Below are 18,748 nucleotides of genomic sequence, written 5' to 3'. Positions count from 1 at the left end.
AAAATCTCTTATTTAGCACATAGCAGAGAACATGTTTGATAACAAAAAAATGTTTCTTTTTAAGTGCCCAGTGTCAAGATGTGACAAAACTCATACCTAAGAAATAAACAGGTATAACCCACATTATTACTTTGTTAATTGACCAGTTGCTGCTTAATATAGCAGAGTTTAATGATGGAGCTAACATACACACTCCCAGAACCACCGTATGACTGCTACTAACAACTGCACTAAAGACTGCAGGACTAACTTTTCTAAAGCAAAGTCTCACAACACTGGCAAAGATGTCCTTCTGCCTGTTTTTCCCCTCTGTGTGAAGAACTGCCTACTGTGACAGGACAACTAACTGACATGCAAGATTACAAATATCCAGACAAATCTCCGTTCATATGCTATAGAGTCTGTCAGTCAACGCATGCACATAGCCTGAATTTATGCAGTCTAGACTGAAGAGGATTAAATTACCCACCAGAGGCATCGACAGTGTACAACACAGCACTATCTCTCACTGGTTAACCACATAAGAACACACAACTATCATTTAGCATCATAAATCACTCAAAAGAACTACCCTAACAAAAGTGTTAAAAGATTTAATGCAGCCAGTTGCCAGATATACCTTAAGTCATTCATTTCAATGGGTACATATACAGGAGAAGGGGATTTTTCTGTGATGTAATTTTATTTTTTTTTTTACATTTCTTTCCATCATGTGTTGAGCTTTTTAGAGGACACATGTCTCCTACTGCAATGTTCATAACTGTTTTAAAGCCTCAGTACATGACGGGTAAAGTATGAATGTATGCAATAACATGTGTTAAAGATACCATAGAATGTATTTATTCAGAATTTTTAATTGCTCTCTGATGTCTACATAGAAGGTATGTGACTTGGTATGGTCAGGGTAAAAAATACCCAAATGCAGTTTTACATGGCCATTTACAACCCTACAATTTGACTCTAGAATGAAACGAGCTGTTTTTCCTTTTTTTGGTGGGCTCATGAATAGTTTGAGGAGGTCCAATTTACACTCTGGTGCCTGTACAAGCCATAGCATTTAATATGGAATGGAACATTCAAATAAGAAACTGGGCAAAAGGATATGAAAAGTGCTAACATTTCAATGCCTGCAACAATACATTTCTGCACGTAGCCTCCAGTTCCATTGCTGTTGCTCTGTTGCTGTTGTTTTGTCACATGGGCTGGTATATGTAAACAGCCCAGTTTACTGCCCCTTTTGTAATGCTGGATTTTCATTTCAAGGGTCAGACAGCAAGGTTTGAGGTTCACGGTATGTCAGATCTACATACTGAACTCTCCTTATTGAACTATGCCAATATAAATACAGTTTTCCATTTTATGGCACATTTGATTATTCTTTGAAAAAGGAAAGAAAAGCAAGAGTTGAATATAATTATAATGCATATCTATTTACTTTTTGGTATGAGCTATTTTATATACCATTGGGACCAGATTGACAGGAAGGTTAAATAATCTCTTTCGTATTTACATGGAAAAGAACAGCAGGTATACTGTGGTCTTACAGCAGGATTACAATGTTTAGACTCGGGTAGAAGGGAGGAAATCTCAGTGGGTAGGCCTGACTAGTCAATTCCAAACAAAAAAAGCTAGTTCTCTGATGTGGACTGAAGGGGTCTGACCTGTCTACAATCTTTCAGCCATAGAAAAAGTGATATCAGAGAGAGGAAGTGCAAGTGTTATTGTTTTGAACTCAAGTCTGTGGGTGGTCGACACACTTCACAAGCAAACACACACACACACACACACACACACACACACACACACACACACACACACAAACAACACACTAACAAGGCTGCACAATAAACAGATTCAAGACAGGAGATCCAACAACTTATTAAAATAGGGAACGTTCAGATCTGAGAGACACTATGCTTACCAGAGGTGCAAGCAAAAACAAACACGTAAACATGCAAGCATACTCATGTGAACAGCTTGCAGGCAGCCCAGATGTTCCTGCCAACTCATGAATTAACTAAAAAAAAGCACAAACAAGTCTATAAATCCTTAAAACAACTGCCTCAAAAAATAGCAACACACATTATATACACAATTCAGTAATCCAAAATATACATGGCAAAACAAACACACATGCAAATAACATAAAGCAAGATATACTGTATGTACAGGGATGTGTGTCAGTGCGTTGGTGCTGTAGGCCTAATGCTGGCATGTGGCCACATGGCTCCAGTAGAAAGCAGACCTGTCCAAGTTGCAGGAATGCACTACTCCACCCAAGATAAGCAGGTTGCAGCTGAGAGTGGCCCAAAAGTGGAGCATCTGAGGAAAACAAGTGGTAGCCAGAACTAGAGGATACAGGCTGAGCTGAGTTCACACTCAGTTCAGCTGCCATTCAAGGTCATTCATAAAGTTTGCAGCATTTACTGGTGCCGGACAGATCATCAGACCACATCAACTGTTGATGCTTGTCTGCATTTCAGACATTTTCTAATACCATAAGTTTAGATGCTGTCACACAGAGCCCTGCTAAGAGTTACTAATTCTTTATTTCATAATAGGCCAAGACAGGTGGCCAAAACTCAAGACAGGAACCAGTGAAATGTATCCACAGAATTGAGCCACAAAGCAATAACAACAAATCACAAACTAGCCCAAACAGTCTCTCAACTTATGGTGTGAGGGGGCGTGTGACTGTGTGTATGCATAAGGGCGAACTGTTTTTGCTCCCAGCCTCGGTAATGCACCTTGTTAATCACTGTGTGTTTTAGGTAATGATGCATTGAGGAGGACACATGAAAGAGCACTTAGCACAGTAAGGGCTTTTCATGATTCATTCGATAGTAGAGATCCAGTCCTAATGGCTGTAGCTGCTGTCGGAGCACTGTGTCACTAACAGAATTACCTCAGCTCTCAGCTGTGGCAACTGGTGTAGTCCTTAATCAGAGACATGTTGAATGAAGCGAATCTAAGTGCTTGGAGCTACAGTGTGTTTTTCACAAAGCTTCAGGCTTTCAAATGTCTGCAATGGCCTGATTTCCTGGTATCAATTTGAGTGCTGTCTTCACTTTGGACAACAGTACAGGAACAACATCACTTTGTGGTGATTTCCAAAAGATGGAAACAAACCCAACTCCGCTAAAGGCATGCTTCTTGGCAGACCATAAGCTGCAATAAGCATGGGGACTAAACATGAGCTAGCCTGGGTGGATGTACTACAGTCCAGATATTATGCAGGGAAGGCTTCTCACGCAAAGCAGGAAAATGTGTGACACACACATTCTCTCACAACAGAGGGTGCCAATGGCATCCGCACAGGATGAAAAAGGTTGAGCCTTTGTCTCTTGATGATTCTGACTCCCCTTTGGAAAAGCACATCCACATTTGTGTTCTTTCTCACTATTTCTTCTGTCCTTACCATCATGGTTTTTTAACAGAACTTCAGCTCCAATCATCCTGAGTGTTGGTGGATGCTCGGGTTGACAACTTCTCATCATAGTGAAGTAGCAACACATGGACGGAATCATTTGCACTTGTTTCAGCCTGGGCCTGAGACCAGCCTTCATGGTCCAAATCCAACCCCACCTCCCTGTCCTCAGGGACGAAAGAAGACAGCACAACAGCCCAACCAAAGGTGTATACAAACACAAGTAAACAACTGCACAGCTGTCGATGCAATGAGACAATGACAGCGACAGTGAGTTCTGTCCCTAGCTTTTGGAATACATACAAACTAAGGAGGGAACCAAAGGAACAGACATGGTCATGGCAATACTAAATAATCCATTCATTCAAGTGCATATGAAGGAGTAGGGTCACTCTATATCTTCAGAACATTAGAACGGTGTTAGGCAAGTCCTAAACCTTGCATAGTGAACTACTCTTCAAGACAAACAGCTTCCAGTTCTGTGAAAGGCCAGTGAAGACATATGACTTCATCCTGGTGCTCACAAAACTACTCAAATATTTTCAGCAGTTTGCATCGTGGCATTATTATCTTGAAACAAGTAAACATCAGGGAATAATGTTTGCTGTAAAACATGTAACACATTTCCTGTAAAATGGCCTTATATTTTTTGTTAATATACACGACAAAGACCAATCACTGGACCTCATGACTACCATGAGATGGCTGCTCATATGATTTTGGTTTACCACCACATTAATGGTTGCTACAGGCATGCATTGCAGGCAACTTTTGCTTTTGTCCAAATGTAAACACATCTGGATGTAGGAAAAGGGTGAAACATGACTCATCAGATCACATAATTTTTTTCCATTGCTTGAAGCTCCAGGTTTTGTTCTTCTTACATCATTTTTGTGCATAGGTCTTAAAAACAAGTAGGGCGAATGGTGCCTTTACCATGTAGTACAGCTTTGTGATACTTTTGACATGCAGTTCCTGATTAAACAATATCAGACAGGTTTGCACACATTTGCAAGTAAAAATGAATCTATGCAAAGAAAAGTATTAATGTACTTGCATGCATGTGATCCCTTACATTGCTATGATTTTTGCTAAACCAGTGTGAAAACATGTTTTTGCCTTCTTGTCAGAGCTTTGCAACAAAAGACAATACAGAAACTAACTGTTTGCACTGTTTCCTACTCATGTTTGTCCAACAGCAATGGTATATTTTGTCCAGTTTCATTATTAAATTCATCTAAGGCAAGTCGTAAACTGCACCTTGCTTCAACTTTAGCAGGATTTAACTCCATAATATGTACCATGTCTATTGGTGCATTTGTGTTTGTGTGGTACGTGTACACAACATAAAGGGTAGCTGGCATTTTCTAATGGTGCAACAAAACACCTAAGGTTTTGATATGACAGCAGGTTTAGATAAGACTTTATCCCTTGAAAGATTAAGTAATTTTGCAGTGTTTCTGTCCGATGAACCGTTAATCTATAAATGCACAGATAACTTGGTCTCTTTAAACTCACTGATTGTCTGACCTCCTTTATAGCTGATAGATAGTACTAACTGAGCAGTGGTGGACGAAGTACACAAATCATGTACTTGAGTTTAAGTAGAGATTTTACCCAAGGTAAAATATTACTCCAGTAAAAGTACAAGTCCTCCCTTTAGACGTCCACTTGAGTAAAAGTACCAAAGTATTTGCCTTCAAATGTACTTGAAAGTAAAAGTACTAAAATATTTATTATGATGTGTATTAAATATGATTAGTATTAAAATATTTATAATGTCCTATTACAGTTTTTGTAACAAGACTCTTGCATCAACTTATTTTAGGTGAAAATACTCTAAATAGTGTACACTATATAGTGTAGTGTCATACTATAATATATAGTGTCATTCTTGGTAAAGCAATCTTTTAATAGAATGTCATTATTTAGTCTGACACTGATGTCTATTCAAATTATTATGAGCACAAAACACTGAAGGCAAACAATTTCCATTAGGTGGAATCGAGTAGCTATGAAATAACTTTTTGCAAACTAGACTTATTTGCAACTTAGTTACAACTTTTAGTCTAATAAAAACATGCTGTAAACACAGATGCACAAATGAGTTTTCCTTTACTATGTTCTATATATGTCTCTATCTAGCCAAAACAAATGTACTATAAAATAAAAATGTGTTTGTGGCAGTGCGGTGGGTAGTGCTATTACCTCACAGTAAGTAGGACCTGGGTTCGATTACGGCCGGGCGATCAGGAGAAGCGGCCTAGAAGGTGTGTGTATGTGTGTAAAAGTGTTTGTAAAAATTCAGAAAAAAGATACATATTTCTACATTATGGTCTATTTGCAAAGTTAGGTTAGTTCCAACATTTATGTAAGAATAGTGCAGTAACGAATTACATTTATTTAATTACTGTCCACCATTGGCTCCATTTAAGGTGGAACGGGAGAATTCCAACAAGATCCTGGTTGATGCACCATTTAAGGTGGAACAGGAAAATTCAAACAAGATTGGTGCAGTTAGGTGCTAAAGATAATCTATTATGAATATCTACAGATCGAGGAATGCCATAGGTTACCCAGCTACAGCACATTAACCATCACTGTAAATAAATAGTTACTACATAAAGTTAAGATTCCCTAAATACACAATTAAATGAAATGTTTCATGTAAAACCAGTGCCAAAACAATCACAACAGGTTCTCTGTGCCTTACCAACCACACGGCCATATCTACACATAAACGTCACACAAACATGAGTGTGGATCACTGCGTTCCCTCCGTATATACTCCTGTCCCGCATTCTGAGTGTAATATTGTTGAAATAATATACTTTTGTACAGTATCTTTCTTAAACTGCCGCTCTGTAATGGTACTAAACGCAGATGTTGACCACCCCAAAATGGCAGTGCCGTTGATGTGCCTGGCTGGACCGAAGGTATGTATATCTTTGCATTCAGCTGAGCAGGAATAATGTTTAGAGCAGCTTCTGGAAACTTCTGATAGCTTCAAAACGCGTTTTTGTGAAGATTAGCTGGCTTGATGGACTAGATAACCTGCATTTCTCCAGAGCTAAGAACAATTCAATATGTGATATCTTATTTAAAAACTAATAAAAGTGTCTACAAAAGCTGCAAAAGTTAGAGAAGAAAAAATAAACTCATATATCAAGCTCAAGTTATTTTCTTACTCGCCAGTTTCTCATTATATGTTGCTGAAGATACACTGAGGTGCCTTAAATGTACAACTAATTTCGAAAGTCAGCTCTGCTCAATAAATGCATCTGTTTACCTCAATAAACAATTATTGATCAACAAATTACCTCAAACCTTTGCTGGGATCTGTTTACGAAGCTATAATCAGCTGTTGGAGCTGCTGATCGCATCTCACTGGTTGATCCAAGACCAAACAATTTCCATTAGGTAGAACCAAGTGGCCATGAATGAACTTTTTGCAAATAAGCAAAGTTTCAGTTTAAGATTTATTTGCAACGTATTTACAAGTGTACGTTTAATAAGAACTTTAAACACAGGTGAGTTTTCCATTATTGCATCTGTAGGTCTCTGTTCATAAGCATAAACTAGCAAAATATTTTGCATAATGTAGTGGAGTAAAAAGTAAGATATTTGACTTTGAAATGTAGTGGAGTGAAAGTAAAAAGTCACCCAAAATGGAAAAAAATGCTTAAGTATAATAACAAATTACATTTACTTTGTTACTATCCACAACTATAATTGACATTCAACCTAATACGGCTCACTTGTGTATCTCCCTTAGTAATTATGGTACTGTTACTTCAAAGTAAATGTCCTTTCTTCATGTGGTGTTTCTGTAATTCTGTCCATCACCTGTATGAAATGTTCATGTTAGGGAGCTTTGGGACTTCCGCTGAGCTTGCAGAAGTTGTCTTTTTATGCTAAGCAACAATTATTTTTGAGTTTTGGTAAAAGTGTTTTGAGTGTGAAGAATTAGGCAAGAACTTACAAGAGCCAAGAGCCAACAACCCTGTAATATTGGGCAAATCCTGCCAGGTCTCTGGCTGTGCTTGTGTAAGACAACAGTGCTTACCATTATAATCTCAACTTTCTGAAAGTGAAGAGTTCACTGTAAGGGTGTGTTGACAGTGAGCAATGGTCCTTGCAGCTCAAAGCAAAGATTATCACTCCCTAATCCTATGTGACACCTAAACGCCTCCTTGATCTTAGTACAAACTCAGTGAACAAGTTGTGAGTGTGACACACGCTTTACCTCTGGAATCCATCCCAAACAGTGGATATGAGAGAACAAAGTATAATGCAGTTGCTCCTCTCACCACTGATGCTCAAGCAATTTATGCTCCATGTCAACAAGCAGGAACATGTGGTGGTTTTTGCTTCTTCTCAGTGCTCAACTTGTTCCTTTTTTGTTCTCTTTTTGGCAATAACACTCAAGACTACCCATTCACAGAGATTTAAAATTTTGTATTATGCTATAGGCCTAATTGCATTCTATCTCTTAAATAATCAATATCTGAGATCCCCCAAGAAGCAACAGAATCAACTGGAGATTCACCACCAAGACATTAGTTTTGCACCAGTAATGAAGACTAATGCTTAGTTCTTTTATCTATAAACCACTGACAGACCTGCTTTATTTTGAAATTTAACTGACAGTCTTCAGAAATAGATAGTTGTAGAGGGTAGTAGTACATACTTATTGGCTACTGACAGCCCTGAAATGCAAAAGGACAAACCACACTACATAAGCAATGCCAAAACGTGTGCAATGATCAAAGCATGTCGAAGAGCTTTGGGACCCCAAAAGAACACTGTGTCCCTCCTTCATTACAATAGAAGACACTTACATTTTGTACTGCATGATAAAATCAGAACATCCATTAAACACTATTTTCTATTTCTAACATTGCGTAGGCAGGAAAATATCTATGAGATTTGCATTTATCTCCCCATGCTCCTACAGAAAGAAGCACAGCCTTGGAGGCCTCTCACATACCTGTGCAAGACAGAGATGGAGCACTGTTGCTGTGCGTAGTTGCCCCTCCACTTCTGAAGTCAGTCACAGCTCCTGCCAAACAAACACACATCAATCACCTGAACACATCAATGGCTTTAGCGCCTCATTAATTTGCTGCAGTGCTGGAGGAAGGAGGCCTCATTCCCAGGCATAACAGCTGGGCTCCACACCCTGTAGCTGGACCCAGCCCAAGAACCCAACTTTAGGAAAACTTACAGGAAATGCCCAATAAATGGAAAGACCCATAAAGAACTGCTTGAAAATCACAAAAAGGAAAGTACCACATTACCAACCAGACAAAGGAAAAAAAAAGATAAAAAAAGTGAGGACACATAACAAGGGCAGATACTTCTAGGCAGGTGTACTGCATAATACAATTGTGGCATAAATATGCTGAGCATACCCCGAAGACCTTGATTTTAAATCAGGAAGGCAAGAGGTATAGGACCTAATTGACCCTAATTGACAAGAGGGTATAATGGCACTGGGGCAACTGCCTTTAGCCCAGCGGGAAAGACATCAGAAAATAAAGCCGGAAATCAAAAGCAAACATTCAATGGCAGTGAAGATGCATTAGTATGACATGTGAGGAATAACAGAAAAAGCAACAGTACTTCAAGTGACTAAGATGCCAACACATAATGTGATCAGACTGTATTTGCAAAGACTGGCCAACTACACAGAGAGGAATATTATATTAGGATTCCACTGCATAAACCCCTCATTACAAATATAAATAAACATTTCTGAGTTCAGTAGTGCAAAAAGCATAGGCACTGGACTGTGGAAAAAAGTGCTACGATCAGATGTGTTATCCTTCACCATATCTTCCACGAGTGAGCGAGTACATATGCGGCGTACTTCACTCCTACAGTGAGGGGGCCCAGTGGCTCTGTTATGCTGTGGGAGGTATTTTGCAGGCAAGCTATGAGTTTACTTCTTTCCTTACAGGGAAGTCTTGCAAATCAATACAAAGCAATTCTGACTGATCACCTTCACTCTATGATCAAACATATCTATCTTGGTCTCCTCCAGGATGACAGTGCCCCCATCCACAGGACACAAGATGTCATTGAATGGTTTGATGAGTATGTTGTTATGTATACTTTATATGTTATGGCTTTCTCAGTCACAAGATGTCATCCCCTCTAAATATTAATAGGAGATGGCGGACAACATGTTAGACAGCACTCTGTCATCAACATCACAAAACAATGATTGAGAGGAAATCTTGTAGAATCTACACCAAGCTGTTCTAAATGACAGTCAACATCTTACTAAGATGCTTTATATTGGATTTTTATTTCAATCTATCACTCACCTGTATGTGTACTAGAGTGTATGTCTATGAGTGTACCATATGAAAAAGTAATAAACATATTCAAATTAAAGACACATAAAAGTCCCTGTAAAGGCCCTTTAAAGCAGTCCAATAGAATCCATCAGAGAGCAAGTTCCAGACTACTAGTCAATTCCATTTTACTATAACCACAAGACTTATTCTTAAGTCATAGCAGGGTTGAGACTGACGTCTCCATAACTAAATTTAGAGCCATGTCTTAATTTATCTACCTTTTTTTACATCAGCCAGCAGAGCAATAAAGAGGCATACAATATTATACGCCAATGTTTTTACTGCACTCTATAAACAGCAATACATTTACAGAAACCAGCCCGTCTCGCAGGAGACACTGAGGATTAAGCCAAATTGGCGCTACTGGCTTCAGAGACAGTAGGAAAGAGAGAGTGACAACAGAAAGAGAGACAGAATCTTGCATTTGATAATGAGATAAATCAGGGTAAATATGTTCACAGACAAATATTTCAGACAAATGGAAAGCTCCATTTCCACTGCCACTTTATCTAGCAAATGTGTCAAAATATAGCAGAGATAATACTGCCAGATCTGCACAGTGCTGCCTCTGTCATTGTTGTCCAATCTAGTGCAGCAATTTGTGTACAAACAAAAGCATACATTCAGGCTGGAATTCAAATTGTTAACAGCTTATTGTAGATGCAGAAAATATTCGTGCAGGACAACAATAAGAGGTCACTTAAGTCTGAAGTACATTCCTATACTATATATTTGTTTCCTTGCTCAAAATGCTCAGGAAAAGCTGTCTTGTATATAGGGAGAGTTCTCAATTTACTTACTGACACATTCAAATTCAAGTTCAGTTGTCTACTTTGCCGTTACAGCTTGACCTTTTCCTGGGATGATAACCAAGTCATAATATATTACAGATTTACGGTACCATGGAAATAAGGAATCATTCAAACACAAACAAGAAGGTGGTAAAAATGAAAGGAATTTAAATAAAAATATAAATTACCACTGACACATGCATTTAATTTAAAATATCACATTGCAATTATACTTGAATATCAGTTTTGAACAATTTCTTTATTCTCTAACAACAATAAACAAATGTATTTTTTTATCAGTATTTTCAAAAAGTCATCAATGGGGTAGCTATCTGATCACACACCACCACTAACACTGAAACTCTCAATCCACACAAATGGTCAACTTCAGGTAAAGAAATTAAACCTCAGAAAGATAAAAGATATGGGCACTTGAAAACCTAAATATTTCTGAAGGAACGTGTTAGCCTCTCAGTTAGTGTTGGGTAATATGCACTTTTTTCATGTAATCAAACTTTAGTATAACCGTATTATCATGATAAACATTATTGGTCTCTGAGCACAACATGGATAATCCTAGCAAGTAAAAAAAAAAGCATAACAATGCATTAAATGCTTGAAAGCATAGTAAGCAACATGCAAGCATTTACGTGAATGTAGCAGAATGTTTAACCGATCATTCAGTAAATGTTGCTGCGGTCTCCTAGCGCTGCTAAATAACACAGAGGCGCTGGTTAGCATTAGTTTAGCTAGCATGACAACAGCTCTGCTCACCACAGAACAGATTCACTTCTGGTCAACTGTAGCTCCACTGATTCAGGCTTAGATGGTAATAACGCAAATCTAAGGGAGTGAAATTGGATGGCTGGCGTTAGAAAGACAGAAAGGGAAAATTAAAACTGCTCTGTGGTGTTTGGATCTATACCCTACTATCTAATCTAAAATCAGTCAGAAAGTGTGAAAATACCCAGTCTTTTACAATCTGTTGGGTAGTCTATCCAAGGCCTAAGTGAGCAAGCTAAAATAGCTCCGTTGACAAAAGTGTCAAAAAAAATCAGTACAGGCTTGGTTCACATTCAACAAAATGACACATGTTCAGACAATAAAGACTCATATCTCACAGCATACAGTCAAGTGGCTGGTGTCGGCTGATTTAGCAGCACTTCAGACAGAAAAAGAAACTCTAACTGGCACAATACTGTAGTCCATGTGTGTCAGAACATGTTGCCATTTACGTGTGACTATAAATAGCCGTGTAAGCTATGGTGCGAAATGCAAAGGTTTAACTTCAATGCTAAAAGCAGTCTATACTTGATCATTTTTGTCATGCAGTTACCTTTAAAATAAATATTTAGCAATTGCAACTGATTGAGAATTGGACAGTGCTGCACTGCTGATTACTGATAACTAATGCTTTTTACTTAATGTACACTGTATATTCACAGTGTGTATCCTCATTAAAGAAGGTACCTAGCTTAGAGAAGAGCTAACAAATGATCAATATTCAATTAGGACAGAACTTACCACCTTTCAATCTTAGCTCCTCTGAAGGCTTAAATGTCATTTTTATCAAGTCACTTTATGTGACAGAGCATCATTTTATGAGTAAGTTAAACAAAATGCAAATTAGATACTTAAAATGAATTGTTTTATATTACATATTTGTAGTGTTGATGTGACAACATATCAGATTTGAGCATGGCAAAATGTTCATACTGAATAAAGTATGCAAGACATTTCAAAATCATCGGATTCTTAAACAAGTCCAATGCTGTTGATCCAAATGACTCTCACAAAATGACTTAGAGAGCAAATTTAAACATTTCTGTTGTAGGAACAGACCCTAATACAGAGTATTCATCCACTGAGGAGTTGTTCAGTTTTTAATTTTGGGATTTGGATTTTCAGGGTTTTATATATATATATATATATATATATATATATATATATATATATACAGTGCCCTCCATAATTATTGGCACCCCTGGTTAAGATGTGTCAAAAGCCTTAAAATAAATTCAGTTTTTATTGTGGAAACATACTGTCACACTGAAAATTGTAGAAAAATGTAACCTTTAACTCAAGTAGAGTTTTAGGGGGAAAATAAAATCCCTGACTAAGAAATAATTTTTCTTCATAAAATCACCTGTTCCACAATTATTGGCACCCCTAACAATTCTTAGGAAATAAATGTAATTAAAGAATTTCTGTCACTTCTACAGTAGTTTACGAAGTTAATCAAAGTATGTAGGAACATTTAATTAGCAATTCACAACTTCCTGTTTCCCTGGGGTATAATTATGACGTGACACAGAGGCCATTTCTCTTCAACATGGGAAAGACAAAGGAACATAGCATTCAAGTAAGGCAGATGTGTGTTGACCTTCACAGGTCAGGCAATGGCTACAAGAAAATAGCCACTCACCTACACCTGTCCGTATCTACTGTCAGAGGAATTATTAAGAAGTTTAAAACAACTGGAACAGTGGTAAACAAGTCTGGACGAGGACGCAAGTTTATTTTGCCACCACGCACAGTGAGGAGGATGATAAGAGAAATAAAAAGTTCTCCAAAGCTCACTGTTACGGAACTGCAACAAATGGTAGCATCTTGGGGTCACGAAGTCTCCAAAACAACCATCAGACGCTATCTACACGCCAACAAGCTGTTTGGGAGGCATGCACGGAAAAAACCTTTTCTCACTCACAATCATAAACGTAAACGTTTGGAGTTTGCTAAGCAGTACTGGGACTTCAACTGGGACCGTGTGCTTTGGTCAGATGAAACAAAGATAGAGCTTTTTGGCAACAAATGCTGTAAGTGGGTCTGGCGTAACACAAGAGCTGAGTATGCAGAAAAGCACCTCATGCCCACTGTGAAATACGGGGGAGGATCAGTGATGCTGTGGGCCTGCTTTTCTTCCAAAGGCCCAGGGAACCTTGTTAGGGTGCATGGCATCATGAATGCTTTGAAATACCAGGACATTTTAAAACAAAATCTGGTGGCTTCTGCCCGAAAGCTGAAGATGGGTCGTCACTGGGTCTTTCAGCAAGATAATGACCCTAAACATATGGCAAGATCTACACAGAAATGGTTGACCACACACAGAATCAAGCTCCTCCCATGGCCATCTCAGTCCCCAGACCTTAACCCCATTGAAAACCTGTGGGGTGAGCTGAAGAGGAGAGTGCAGAGGAGAGGACCCAGGTCGCTGGATGATTTAGAGAGATTGTGCAAAGAGGAATGGTTGAAGATACCTCTTTCTGTGTTCTCCCATCTTGTGAAACATTATAGGAGAAGATTAGGTGCTGTTTTGTTGGCAAAGGGGGGTTGTACAAAGTAATAACATCAGGGGTGCTAATAATTGTGGCACACATTATTTGATGTTAAACAATTATTTCTTAATGTGGGATTTTTTTCCTACTGAATAAATGCACTTGAGATAAAGGTTGGATTTTGCTCTTCTTTCCATCGTGGTCCTATATTATTTAAAAAAACCCTCAATTTATTAGAAGCTAAAGAACACATCTTAACCAGGGGTGCCAATAATTATGGAGGGCACTGTATATATATATATATATATCCATCCATCCATCCATCCATCATCTTCTGCTTCTCCGGGGTTCGGGTCACGGGGGCAGCATCCCGAGCAATGAGGCCCAGATCTCCCTTTCCCCAGCCACTTCCACTAGCTCCCTGGGAGGGATTCCAAGGCGCCAGCTGGGCGATATAGTCATGCCAGCATGTCCTGGGTCTTCCCCGGGGTCTCCTCCCCGGTGGACTTGCCTGTGACACCAAGAGGCATCCTAACAAGATGCCTGAACCACCTCAACTGGCTCCTCTCGACGTGGAGAAGCAGCGGCTCTACTTTGAGTCCCTCCCGGATGACTGAACTTCTCACCCTATCTCTAAGGGAGAGTCCAGCCACCCTGCGGAGGAAACTCATTTCGGCCGCTTGTATTCGCGATCTCGTTCTTTCGGTCATTACCCAAAGCTCATGACCATAGGTGAGGGTGGGAACGTAGATCGACCAGTAAATCGAGAGCCTTGCTTTATGGCTCAGCTCTTTCTTTACCACAACAGACCGGTAAAGAGCCCGCATCACTGCTGACCCAGCACCACTCCGCCTGTCAATCTCCCGCTCCCTTGTACCATCACTCGTGAACAAGACCCAGAGATACTTAAACTCCTCCACTTGAGGCAAGAGCTCATCCCCGACCCAGAGAGGGCTCTCCACCCTTTCCCACCTGAGAACCATGGCCTCGGATTTGGAGGTACTGATCCTCATCCCGGGCTGCTTCACACTCGGCTGCAAACCGATCCAGTGAAAGCTGAAAAAATTATGAATAGAATCGGTGACAAAGGGCAGCCCTGACAGAGTCCAACTCTCACTGGGAACAAGTCTGACTTACTGCCGGCCATGTGAACCAAACTCCAGCTTTGTTTGTACAGGGCCTGAATGGCTCGTAGCAAAGAGCCATGTACCCCGTACTCCCGAAGCACCTCCCACAGAATACCCCGGGGAACACAGTCGAATGCCTTCTCCAAATCCACAAAGCACATGTGGACTGGTTGGGCAAACTCCCATGAACCCTCCAGAATCCTGGAGAGGGTAAAGAGTTGGTCCATTGTTCTACGACCAGGGCGGAACCCGCACTGCTCCTCCTGAATCAGAGGTTCGACTATAAGCCGGACTCTCTTCTCCAGTACCCCTGCATAGACCGTACCAGGGAGGCTGAGGAGTGTGATTCCCCTGTAGTTGGAACACACCCTCCGGTCCCCCTTTTTAAAAAGAGGCACCACCACCCCAGTCTGCCAATCCAGTGGCACCACCCCCGATGCCCACGCAATGTTGAAAAGGCGTGTCAGCCAAGACAGCCCCATAACATCCAGAGCCTTGAGGAACTCGGGACGGATCTCATCCACCCCTGGAGCCCTGCTGCCAAGGAGCTTTTTAACTACCTTAGCGACTTCGGCCTCAGTAATGGACAAGCCTATTCCTGTGTCCCCAGACTCTGCCTCCTCACTGGAGAACGTGTTGGTGGGATTGAGAAGGTCCTCAAAGTATTCCTTCCACCGCCCAATGACGTCTTCAGTCGAAGTCAGCAGCACACCATCTCCACTATATACAGTGCTAGTGGCACACTGCTTTCCCCTTCTGAGTCGCCTGACGGTTTGCCAGAATCTTTTCGGAGCTGACCTAAAGTCACTTTCCAAGGCCTCACCGAACTCTTCCCACACCCGGGTTTTTGCCTTGGCAACGACTGAAGCGCAGATCGCTTGGCCTGTCGATACCTGCCAGCTGCCTCTGGTGTCCTACAGGCCAACCATGTCCGGTAGGACTCCTTCTTCAGCTTGACGGCATCTCTCATCTGGGGTGTCCACCACCGGGTTCGAGGATTACCGCCCCGACAGGCACCAACTACCTTGCGACCACAGCTACAGTCAGCCGCTTCAACAATGGAGGAGCGGAACATGGCCCATTCTGAGTCAATGTCCCCCACCTCCCCCGATATCTGGTCAAAGTTCTGACGGAGGTGTGAGTTGAAGAACAACTTGACAGGTTCTTCTGCCAGACGTTCCCAGCAAACCCTCACTATACGTTTGGGTTTGCCTGGTCTGACCGGCATCTTCCCCCACCACCTGATCCAACTCACCACCAGGTGGTGATCAGTTGACAGCTCAGCTCCTCTCTTTACCCGAGTGTCCAATACACATGGCCGCAAGTCCTCTGACACGACTACAAAGTCAATCATTGAACTGTGGCCTAGGGTGTCCTGGTGCCATGTGCACTTATGGACATCCTTGTGTTCAAACATGGTGTTCGTTATGGACAAACTGTGGTTTGCACAGAAGTCCAAAAACTGAACACCACTCGGGTTCAGATCAGAGAGGCCATTCCTCCCAATCACACCAGGTCTCCAGGTCTTGCTGTCGTTGCCCACGTGAGCATTGAAGTCCCCCAGTAGGACAATCGAGTCTCCAGGAGGAGCACTTTCAAGCACCCCTCCCAAGGACTCTATGAAGGCTGGGTTTTCTGAACTGCTTTTCTGTGCATAAGCACAAACAACAGTCAGGACCCGTTCCCCAACCCGAAGGCGTAGGGAAGCTACCCTCTCGTCCACCGGGGAAAACCCCAACATACAGGCGCCGAGTCGAGGGGCTATGAGAAAGCCCACATCTGCCCGCCGCCTCTCACCATGGGCAACTCCAGAAAAGAAAAAAGTCCAGCCCCTCTCAAGGAGATTGGACCCAGAGCCCAAGCTGTGTGTTGAGGTGAGCCCGACTATATCTAGCCGGTATCTCTCAACCTCGCGCACCAGCTCAGGCTCCTTCCCCGCCAGTGAGGTAGTGTTCCAAGTTCCAAAAGCCAGTTTCAGCAACCGAGGATCAGAACGCCAAGGCCTACGCCTTCGGACACTGCCCGATCCACAATGCACCGCACCCCTACTACTGCCCCTCCCATCGGTGGTGGGTCGATGGGAGGGGGGACTCATGTAGCTCCTTCGGGCTGGGCCTGGCAGGGCACTATGAGTGAATGCCCGGCCACCAGATGCTCGCTGGCGAGCCCCTCCCCCAGGCCTGGCTCCAGGGTGGGGCCCCGGTAACCCTGATCCGGGCAGGGTACACAAGTCCTGCTTTCTTGTTCTCATAGGGGTGATTATGGATCACACTTTGTCTGGCCTGTCACCTAGGACCAGTTTGCCATGGGAGACCCTACCAGGAGCTTTTGCTCCAGACAACATAGCTCCTAGGATCGTTCAAGCACATAAACCTCTCCACCACAATAAGGTGGTGATCCATGGAGAGGTATATATATATATATATATATATAGATATAGATATATTCTTTTTAATAAATGTAGGTTATCAATAAAAACAAAGTGTAAAATATTGTAACCCTTAGGGTTCTTGAGAGAAACTCAAGGTTACAATGGATGACACATGAAGCTGTGAGTATTCACTGTTTATTACTGCTGAAGCGTCAGAGCCCAAAAAAGAGATATTGAGGACAGCCCTGTTCTGTATTAACAATTTCTATGCAATTGCATTCACAACTGGCAATAAATACGCATGCAGGACCTACAATAGTAACCATAAAGAGTAGTACCATTGTGTAAATAGGGCCAATGTGCAACTAGGCAACATGATCAGTACGTAAAATAGGAAACTGTATTTTCTTCTTAAAAGTATTTTGTACTGCTACTAACTAATACTTTATAAATACTGTCCAAAAAAAAAAAAAAACTTGCCTAACCAACTCAATACAGCCTATCTCTGCTGGGCCAGCTGGGCCCACTTTAAAGAAAATGTAAGAGTTAGATTAGCTAGATTTGGCTCTACACTGGATGATGACATAATTTGCAAAATTATTAGAGGATATTTAATGTACAGATAGGAATGCACACTGGATGCATTTCCATGTCTGGATATGACAGTTTGCAGGCAAATCTTGAAGACCAGTCCCCACCCCCAAACCCAGACTAAAACATGAATAGGCTGAATGTGTTTATGTAGCCTTTTACTAGATAGATAGAAATTTGACAGTCATAATTCTGAAATACCATAATTGTGAAACCCCATCATTATTTTTAACAAAGCTTTCTTAAACAAACCTACGTTCTATGTTTGTTTGTTTAGTATGGATATGGGCCTTTTACTTCATGTATTTGCAATGCAATTTGTGACAGCTGACATATGTGCAGTTATGAGATCTTCTACAGAGTTTGTAGAAAAACATGCATGGAAATAACCAGCAAACAAGCTGAAGTCAATGTGCTTTTCATCTCTCAGTGCCGGGCAGCATTCTAATGAAATCAATGGCATAGTAGAGCATTACTTTTTATGGAACATTGTGCCGATACAGTGAGTTGTAAATATGTTCAAAGCTGAGAATAAAACCATGTACAGAAGCTGACAATGGCATTGCAGCAGCATATGGAAGAGATTGCAAGCAATTACAGTACAGTAGTTAAGTTCTTATAAAAGCAATATGTAAACACTAGAAAAAATTTAATTGTGGAGTATACGAGCTCATACACATGAGGATAAAGGGGTGGCACTGAAAAAGCACTGTGTGTGCATGCATGTGCAGCATTTGGGAGACTTCACACTTTGATAGTAAACAGGTGTCAGACACACACAAATACACACATACACAGAGA

The 18,748-nt window shown here is 41.0% G+C and overlaps 1 protein-coding gene across 1 annotated transcript in view; it reads right to left on the bottom strand.

Annotated features, from left to right (window-relative positions):
- Positions 1 to 18,748, bottom strand: part of LOC108428820 (zinc finger protein 469) — a 248,789-nt gene that overhangs the window by 221,493 nt on the left and 8,548 nt on the right. Inside the window, exon 2 of the mRNA XM_017700129.2 lies at positions 8,418 to 8,489. The gene's annotated coding sequence lies outside the window, so the exon portion shown is untranslated. The remainder of the gene's footprint in view (positions 1 to 8,417; positions 8,490 to 18,748) is intronic.

This window comes from Pygocentrus nattereri, chromosome 11, assembly GCF_015220715.1.
Source record: "Pygocentrus nattereri isolate fPygNat1 chromosome 11, fPygNat1.pri, whole genome shotgun sequence".
In the NCBI taxonomy this organism is placed as follows: Eukaryota; Metazoa; Chordata; class Actinopteri; order Characiformes; family Serrasalmidae; genus Pygocentrus; species Pygocentrus nattereri.
This window is presented reverse-complemented; position numbering and strand designations above follow the sequence as displayed.